Source organism: Lacerta agilis, chromosome 7, assembly GCF_009819535.1.
Source record: "Lacerta agilis isolate rLacAgi1 chromosome 7, rLacAgi1.pri, whole genome shotgun sequence".
Taxonomy (NCBI): domain Eukaryota; kingdom Metazoa; phylum Chordata; class Lepidosauria; order Squamata; family Lacertidae; genus Lacerta; species Lacerta agilis.
Window position 1 is genome coordinate 45,208,726 of NC_046318.1, and position 10,564 is coordinate 45,219,289.

Consider the following 10,564-nt stretch of genomic DNA (forward strand, 5'->3'; position numbering starts at 1 on the left):
TAGATGGAAAAGAGGTAGCATCCCAAAGAAGTCCCAGTTGGAATGCCTGTGTGTATAACACATTGTAGCTCTCCATTTAAATTAAGAATGAGCTGAGCTGATGCTCCTCTTCCCTAGAGAAGCTATTTCACGACAGTGGTGTTACTTCAGAGAAAACCTTGCCTCAGGCATTGCTGCATCTTCTTTCTTCAGAAGAAGGTAGCTACAGCTAGGTCCTCTGCATCATTTCCTCAAGGTTCAGAGAAATTCCCAGAGGAGGAAACCTTTCATCTGCATTGCTGCATCTAGTCATCATTCCCTCTATTGCTGATGCTGTTGCTTATGTAGCCAAAACAGCACCAACCACGAAGAAGAGGGGTTTGTGGGAACCCCAAGGTTTGGAAAACTATAAAGGCATATTGATGGGGGAACAAGGGGAAGAACCAAAAAAATATTCCTGTGAGGACTGAGAACATTCATTGGCCACAACTAATTGTTGAGAGAGGAACAGAAAACCAGATGGAAGGGGAAAATACAATTCACATCATCTCTGGCCACTGGATGGCCATGTTGATGGGACTGATGGGAGGTGGAAACCAACAACATCTAGAGGATCATAAATTATCCCAGCACTCAGTGGGGCTTCTTTATCATTGCCCTTGTACAATATCACTGGGAATGTTGATCGTTTACGCTCTATAGAAGGCTTTTCAAGAGAAGCTCAGTAGCAGCTGGCGTTCCCTACAGAATGTGAAGATTCCTTCATAGAAATGTAATGTAGGTGTTGCTAATTGCGAGACACTTTTATGAAGTGCAAATTAGTCCTCATCTCTTTGGGGTAGAAGCAATGGATAAGTTGCCTCTTAACATGAAATGTGTCACTTTTATTATTCCACAGGAGAAATGTCATGTGTTCAACTTTAAAAAATAATAATAATGTCCATATTCATTAGATTACATGTTTCTTCAGGGCTACAAGGTGCTTCAGGCTTTGGGTACCTGTGAATAATTGGTGCTACGTTTTAGGGAATACCGACTGCAGCTGAAGTACTTAATCAGAAGCAAATTACATTATTAAGAAACCATGTCTCTTATCCCCTAGAAGCTGTGTCCCCTCTCTGCCTCCTGAGCCATGGTTGCTGATCTACTTCTGCATTGGCTGCATCAGGCCATATAGTTGCATCATCTCCCTCAGAAGCTTCAGAGGAACCTCCATGTGTCAAATTCTGGCTTGTGGGAAGGTGCCAAGGACTGATCTGGAACATCTTACCACAAAGGCAATATATTTTTAGGCCAGGAGCCATTTAAAGAGTCCCTACAAATCTCCAATACTATCAGCTACCACAGCATGCTTGTTGGATTCTGCAATACAGTATCTTGGTGCCCTGTAGACCTATTTCGGTATTGAATTTGGGACATCAGCGTGGTTCAGATGATCATCCCAGCCTAAAAATGTGTCAACACTGAGTAGAATGTATGATGTCATAGAAAAGATTTTGTAGGGATTCTTGGTAGAAGCAATTGTAATGCATTTTTAAAATAGTATACAAATCCCATTTAGATTTCAGGTCCTTTTTATACCACAGGCATTGGAAAATAATGACCATGAAAAAAGAAAATATTAATCAGATAAAGCCAAAAGAGTTAACTGGAACATGTGATACATTGTATTTTGGGGAAATAAAGGTGGTAGTCACAATTGTGGCCACTGAAAGGACCAAAGTAGAGAGTCGTGGGCAGCAGTGGCTCCCCATAAGTATCAGCACTGATGTTATACAGTACCTTCCAAGTCCACTGGAAAAAAGAGAACACCATGTTTTTTCTTGCAAGATGTTGGTGGCCATTTTGGGTGCCACAATCTCTTGTGGTCTTGTGCTAAACTCTCACCCTGAAAAAGCATGCTTTTGGGGGGTGGGCTGTTATCTTGCACAGCTCCCACAACACATATTTTTGGCCGGCGTGTGAGCTCACCCACCAAAAGTGTTTTGTTTTTTTTCAGGGGGAAGTGAGACATGGGCCACATGAGTCATCTAGAAGCACATCCCAGAAGATGTGCATCCCAGTTTTGCATTGGGAAAAGTTGGAAGGTATGTGATGTGTGCCCCAGCATATGCCTGACCATGCCACAATGAACAGAAGTGGGACTTACTTCTGAAGAAGTATGTATGGGATTGGCTATTAAAAGCTCTTCCTATTCCATGTTCTCATGCTAGCAGTGTTTTATTTATTTAGATGAAATACAATAATAAATGACTGCTCATACTCTACACAATTTTGTTGTTGTTACAGCGAATGTTTTAGTATGAATTTAGCATATAACATAATAAAGCATCTTCCCAAGTTGGAACTGGAAATGATGTCTCAATTCTCTGCATCAGCCTTCCCAACTATGTGCCAGTAAGTAACTAAGTTTTATTTATGGCCATTGGCCCAACACGCCCCAACTATGTGTTGGCCTACATTTCCTGTCATCCCTGACCATCAGAACTGATGGGAATTGGAGTACCACAACCTCAGGTTGGGGAAAGATGTACTACATGTCGGCTCCATTTCCTTCCCTCTGTTCCTCTTCCTTTGTCTTGCAATATTTAAAAGAGGAAAGGAAATCTTTTCAATGTGAGCTGCGAAGAACTCCATACAAAACACAATTTCCCACAGCAATTCTTATTTCATCTTTAAGGCAAAATCATAATGTTGCAAAAGCAATTCATGCAGCCACCTCTTCCATGATTATTGCTATATTTCAGATGCCGCTGCAGTTTCAATAACTGCTTTGCAAATCCTTTGGAAGAAACCCAGAGGCATGGACACCTGTATTTCCAGCATAGTTTTATTGTTTGACTTTAGTTAATGTTCTTTTTTTAAAAAACTGCATTCAGAATTCCTCCCAAAATGATAGTGAATGCTGATAAAATACCTGGGTTTGATTTCCTTGTTGAGATAGTACCTCTATTTTACAAGTGTTACATGCAACCAGAATAGAACTGCAAGTGGTTACATTTATCACCCAAATGGGCCTCCATGTGTAATTCCTGTCCTGGCTATACATTCTACAGCTAGTAATATGGATTATTACTATCATTTTAGGTGTTCTCGTGCCCCCCCCCACAGGCAGCTACTATCAGCAGTGTGTGGAAGCGAGATGCAAAGTATGATGGCATGTTGGGAATGACGCTCGCTCGGAGACAGCGAACTCCAAGACCCCTGAGCATCTCCCAGGAGGCCCTCTCTGGCTGGCATGTCCCTTCAGTCCTGAGTGCCTACATCTGTGCCCCTTCTCTTATGAGAAGAGCACACAAGTCTTCTAGTATCATGCAGCAAGAAGAAGGAAACACCCGTAGATCTAAACTATGTTTATTTACAGTCTATATACAGAGAATCCATTTCCACGTCTGTGTTCTCCAAGCTCTGGCAGAACAAAGAAACAAACTGCAACACAGCAGAAGTGAAACCAACTTACAATAACACACTTAGGCAGAAGAGATAAGACCGTCTTCCATTCCCACACTCTCTCTCAGACACTCATGTGATTTATACTAATCACAATAGTCAAGCTGATGCAGCAGAGGCTACACAAAATCCTAACTGGCAGCAGTCCACACTCTAAATAGTTCTAGAAATTTCTGTCAGGTTGAACACATATACCAGGATAAACACCAATACCATATTTTTAGTGGCATTCCAAACTGTAAGGATCCCACTTTCCCAAAGTGTGAAAGGTGTTGTGACCCAAGTCATATATATTGGTACAAACCTATGAGGGAATTTTTCAATTTCAGATGGCATGTTGGTTCTCTGAAAGCAAACCTGCATTAAAAACTGGTGTTTTATTTAGAAAGTCCTAGTGTTATCATTCCCTGTGTGGTCAGCTTCTGATGTGGGGGGCTGGGGGCACTTTCAAGCAGTATAAACTCATGAAGGTTGTAGGAATACAGGCAGCTGCCTTATATTGAGCCAAAAGATTGGTCCCTCTAACTCAGTATTGTCTACATTAATTGGCAGAGGCCCTCCAGATTTCAGGCAGAGGTCTTTCCCAGCCCTGCCTGGAGACAGAGATGGGCAAATATGTCAATTTTGCTTTCTCAGTGTTTTGGTTTTTTTAAGTCTTAAGTTCAACCCCCCACGTTTCTACGTCAATTTGTGAACTTTTGTTTAAAAGTCCTCATGAAAATACTTCAGCATTTTAGTGTGATTTTTCTCCTAATTTGCACATTTTTGCAAAAGTAATTTCCCCCAATTGTAAGCATTTCTGTATGTTATTTAGGAGACAGTGTTTCAGTTCACATACTGTTTTGGGAAGGGTGAATTGGTGAGGTTCATCTTTAAATGTGATCTGAGTCCAATTTTTCCCTCATTCCTACCTGGAGATGCTGGGGATTGAACACGAGACCTTCTGCAGGCAAAGCAAATGTTCCACCACTGAGCTGCATCCCTTCGCTATTCCATAAACTTCATCTGGATTGACTCATTGAAAGAATCTATTTTTTCTTTCGCAAAGACCCGAACGAGACTGTCTGCCCCTATTATAGTGTAATCCTATATTTATTCAAATACAGGTCCTAGGAAGCAAGTAGAAATGGAGCCTTGTACCATTATCTCAGACAACAAAATCCCAAGCACCTCACCCTAATCCTGAAGCAGGATTACAGGGAATTTATGGAAACCACTTCTCTTGCTCTCCTTCCTCTCTCTGACAAATGCCTTATTGAAATTTGGAACTTTTTCAGATTTGCTTGGATACATTGCCTTAACAGCACTTGCACATCAAATTTTGCATAAGGTAAAAAAAAAGGGGGGGGGGAAGATAAAGGACCCCTGGATGGTTAACTCCAGTCAAAGGTAACATCTTCAAATAAATACCTTGCATAAGGCACTTAGTGGCAACTCTGTGACAACATAAGAAGTGAGTCCTTCTGGATCACACCAACGGTTCATCTTGTCTGGCATCCTGTTCTCACAGCGGCCACCCAGATGCTTGTGAGAAGTCTGCAAGCAGGACCCAAACAAAAGAGTGTTCTCCCCTCCTGTGGATCCCTCTAGAAGAGGACATTCCGCCCTCTTGCTGATATTTTGGTTTCAACACATTTCTCACGTGCTGTCAAGTTACTTTTCATGGATAAACAAAACTAGCAAAGATTCAGAGACTTTACCTTTTTTTAAAAAAAAAAAGTTACAGTAGCCTAATGTATTTATGCAGAATGTTAGAAACAACAGGATTTTGAAGCCGATGGCAATGCTTCTGCATTAATAAGAACCCTGCTGCCTATCCCCAGGCTAACAGCAATGTATGCCTTTCTTTGGTCTTCTTCCTCGGTTACATATTTTAATGGAAGGGGGGTGTCACTTAATATTGTCTTCCTCAGACTGCACATTCTGAAGTCACATGCCATCCTGCCTTCACCCTTGAAAGGGCAACTGTGCAGCATAAGCAAGGAAAAGTACATCCTACTTCAATTAAAACATAACAAGTTGGCAGAACCATAAATAGCCTCCATGCAACCTGCAATTTGCCCATCAAGACAAAACCTCAAACTCAGAAAAACATCAAGGAAATTAATTGAGGTTGTTTACAAAGAGTGGTCCCAAACATGTCACTTCATTATCTTATTGGACTGGGGTTCACTTAGGCAGTGGCGGAGCGAGCCGCTCTGTCATCCGGGGCAGCAAACCCGGGGACCCAGTGGCGATGCGTGTGTGCACGCAGCGTCACTGCATCCAACGCCTCACCCCGCAGCCTGCTCGCTGGCTGCGGGGTGAGGCTGCTCCACTCTGCGGCCTGTCCAGGTCCCGCCCGGTGGTGCAACTATGGCACAGCACATATGCGCAGTGCATCGTATGCACAGCACACGCATGACGCAGTGACACGTGAGCAGTGCACACGATGCACTGCACACGTGTGACGCGCCATAGCGGCGCTGCCGAGTGGGACCTGGATGGGCTGCGGGGTGGTCTGTGGCCCACCGGTGGGGCGGGGCCGGCCCTAGTGTCACCCCCCTCCCCTGGAACACAGGGTGACCCGCCCCCCTACACCCCCTTGCTCTGTCCATGCACTTAGGTCTGCTCAACATTACTCAGCCCTGCTTGAAGCCAGCTTTTCAGAAGCATGTCTGAAAGCACCCCAAAGATTCCATGATTCGTACTAATCCTGAAAATTTTGCTCATCCTACCCTATAGCCCTTGATATCTTTTTAATCAATTGAATGTGTTATAAAAATCACCTGCTTGTTTTATCATTTCCATTGTCTGAATAGTCTTATAGCAAGGAATGGTGCTCCTTCAGTCTATGGCTGGCATAAGGGGCGGATTTGCCCCTTCCCACTGCTGGATAGGGAATAAGGTGTGTTCTACAGGGACACGGATGGCACTGTGGTCTATACCACTGAGCTTCTTGGGCTTGCTGATCAGAAGGTTGGCAGTTCGAATCTGCACTACAGGATGAGCTCCCATTACTCTGTCCCAGCTCCTGCCAACCTAGCAGTTTGAAAGCATGCCAGTGCAAGTAGATAAATAGGTACCACTGCTGCGGAAAGGTACATGCCATTTCCGTGCCATTTTCTGGTTTCTGTCATGGTGTTCTGTTGCACCAGAAGCGGTTTAGTCATGCTGGTCACATGACTCGGAAAGCTGTCTGTGGACAAACACAGGCTCCCTTGGCCTGAAAGCGAGATGAGTGCCACAACCCCATAGTCACCTTTGACTGGACTTAACTGTTCAGGGTTCCTTTACCTTTTACCCTTTAAGGTGTGTTTCAATCAGGAGTAAGAAATAGCTTGTCTCCAAAAAGAGGCCTTTCCTACTGCTCCTCCACCAATTTTCACACAGTGGAAATCCCACCCACTGACCCCGGGATCTGACAGTGTGGGGTTAGTCAGTTGCCTGGTGGGGACTGAGGACAGATCCACTTTCTGTTAATTGCAGATTAATTGTTAATTCCCCCCTTATCTTTTTCTGTTTCCCCCCTTTTTATTTAGATTCGTTTATTTTATCTTATTGTTTAATTTTATTTTTATAAAAAAAAACTTTAATAAAAATTTGCTACAGCAAGAAGATGATACTGAAAAATCCCCTCCAACTTAGTACAATATAACCTAGCCTTTCCCATCTGGTACCCTCCATATGTTATAGACTATAACTCACATTACCCCCACCACTGACCATGTTGACTGGGACTGATGGAAATTGTAGCCCAAAACCTCTAGAGTAGGCTTCCTCGGCCCTCCAGATGTTTTGAGACTACAGTTTCCATCATCCCTGACCACTGGTCCTGCTAGCTAGGGATCATGGGAGTTGTAGGCCAAAAACATCTGGAGGGCCGAGTTTGAGGAAGCCTGTTCTAGAGGGCACCACATTTGGGAAGGTTGGTGTGTCCTACAGATTTGAAGGGAAGAGTTTGCTTTTACATTTTGATGAGGATGTTTGGATCTGTACTGCATTTGTTTATAAGTATCTTGGTCTGTTCTGAGATAAAATTAGTAATGTACATTTTAGAAATACTATTTGTAGAAATAGATGCAAGTAAGCCATGCTGTTCAGCAGCTGTTCTGGTATAATAATAATGTCATAAAATATAAATTCACCTGAAGTGTTTTTCAACAGGAAGGAATGAGGCAACCCACATGGGTCTAATCTGCCCTCATTTTCACACTCCACAAGCAGCCCATAAAGAGTATATTATTAAAGAGGAAAATGGTGCATAAATTAACTTTGTGTTTCCCATGCTAACGGACTATGCAGAGTATCTTAATTCCAATAATTCCATTATAATAATAATTTTACCATTCCATTAGTAAGGTGTGTTACAGTGGTTCAGTGTAACATGTTCTCCAAGAGGGAGAAAATACATCCCAGACATTTGGGAAAGTGTAAGAGGAAAATAAATGTGGCGGGAAAAATAGAATCTACAGACTAAATTTCTTTTTTCACTATATGAGCAACCCCCCTATGCACGGACACAGAAATGCACACATACACAGACACACGTTGACTTCAATTGAAATGAATGGCTGGCTTTGATTTCATAATTAATTAAAAGATTAATGGGCTCTGCACATAGTTGAATGTTAAACTGTCCTGAAATCTAATTCTTTCCTTCTGAAGTACAGGGGGGATTTTTTAAAATGTCACGTAAAACTGACCGAGGAAGTTTACAGAATATCTAATGTGAAAACACTACATCATTCTCAACACACAGCGCAAGCAAACAGTTTTATTCTTGTTTGTGCAGCTTAACCTTCTGCAAAAGTAATTAGGTCTATAATTAAAAAGCTATTTGGAATGATTAAAACCCTGTTATCTGGTGGCATTTAAAGACAAATGCAAATGTCAGAAAGGATAAATTCATTAAAATTGCTATTGAAAAGCAAGAAAATATCTATCTGGTGGCTAGAGGATGTCATTTGCAAAATGTAACCATATGTGGATAAAGGTAGGTGTGGAGAGGATGCAGTGAAGGGGGTAATCAATGCCTCAGTACTTCCATGAAGTGATTTGCCATTCTACAGTATATCCTTGATGTGTGAATCTATAAGGCATGAAGTCTAGGACAGAGCAGGAAAGCAGCATATCTGGCATGAACTAAGGTAAAAAAGTAAAAGGGTAAAGTCATAGACTAGCTGGATGCTGAGGAGTGGTGGGAGGCGCAAGCTGGGGAACCCTCAAGGGAACCCCCAGGAGAAGGCTCGGAACCAGGAGATAGATGGTGGGATAATGATGAGTGGTCAGGGGGAGAAGAGGGAGCAGACTGGGAGAATGGGGTGTCAGCAGCTGAAGAGGCAACAGGGTTTAGTGAGCAGGAAGAGGCTGGGGCAGAGAGAGGTTCAGGCTCAGAAGCAGAAGCAGATTGGAGTCAAGAGGCAGAGTGGAGGCAGGCTGCTGAAGAATCCAGGGAGTCACTCTCTCCTGCTATGACCAGCTCCCCTCCCCGCTAGTCTCCCAAAACATGCAGATAAATAAAGAGGACAGAACAAACAGAGACAAGATGAAGGAACCTAAGGCTGCTGGGAGAGGAACCAGGGGAGGAGCCACAGAGTGTGGTGGGAAGGCAGGGACTTTCAGTCTTCACAACTGCTTCCTTGGAGCAAGACCTACCAGGAAGAGTTGCTGTAATCACTAGGCCTATGTTGTTTTGGTTTTTTTGAAGAGTTAACTTCACTGACACTGGGTGCTTTATTGTTTACCTGTCCATGATTCCTGACAATATCATACTGCTATAAAGGTGGGGAAGCAGGAAAACAGCATGTTGCCATACTGATGGGCTGTATCATCTAAAGATATAGGTCTCAGGCAAAGCAGGTCTAGGACCATGCCCATCACCTTGAGATGCTCCACATTGCCATACTGCTTGATCAGAAGCATCCCCCTAGAAATTCAGGTATAGTAATTCAAAAAATGCACCACACAGGCTCTCATCAGGACACAATAGTTCATAAATGCTACCACCCACCATATGTTTGGCAGTATATACTTAAAACCTCTTCACATGCTGACTGAATACCCCACAACCCCCTCACATATACTTCCAATATATCAGGGGGGCTTTTGGACAGTCATAGCCATGTTCTTAATTACATCATAATGCTACCACATACATTGTTGGAGTTCTGGTTTGAGGAAATGCTAAGTGGTAGAACCATCCTACATGTCTGAGTTGTCACTGGAAGGATTATAGCCTGAATTGCTTGTGTGTGGAATTATGAAGCTTCCATTCCAGAAAACACATATGGATGTTTAGACTATTAAACCATCCCCTCCAGCTTATATTTGATGTGTTTCATTTTGATACCGTAAAGAACATAATAATAATGTAAATGAGTAAGCACAACAGATGATACTGCATTATCCACATTTGCCAAATATACAAATTAGTCTAAATACAGTACAGCTCTGATATGATACCTTCTTAATGAACTGTGTCGTATTCCTTATTTTCACCCAGTTAAATTCTTAATCACTGAGTATCCCAGCTAACTTTGTGCTACCACTGTGGCTTTGAAAGGCTTACAAAACAATGGCAAAGAGACAAAAGTTCTGCTTAGCAAATGCAAAATAGGAAAATACAAGTTGTTCAGGCATGTTTGCTGTTATATTGTTATACTGTTGAGCAACATTTCTGTTGTTAGCTTGATTGCTGGTTGGCTAATAACCCACATAGTCTGACTGATGGGTGCTGAGGCTGAGTGATAGTTGGCAGCCTTCCTAGGTGTTTGAATGAGACAGCCATCAGTGGTTGAAGAAAGTTACCTTTAGAGACGGGGAGGAGTTATTCAGTCCACCTTTCACAGCGCACCAAGCTGATGTGACCTTACTGAGCTCACTTGCAAATCAGGACACAACTCTGTCAGACTATGCACTTCTCTAGATTTCACAATTCAGTTTTGTTATGCAAAAGTGCACACAAAAATATTAATTTATGTGAAATGGGTATGTGAATGTGATTTTTATGGACAAGTGAATTAAAAGCATTGAACAGCAACTATCTGATGACCAAAAGTGCCTACTTCATGTTAGAAGCACATACAAATTACATACAATTTAAATGTGGACTTTTTGTGCACTCTCAAAAAATCGGCACAAAATGAGATGGGAG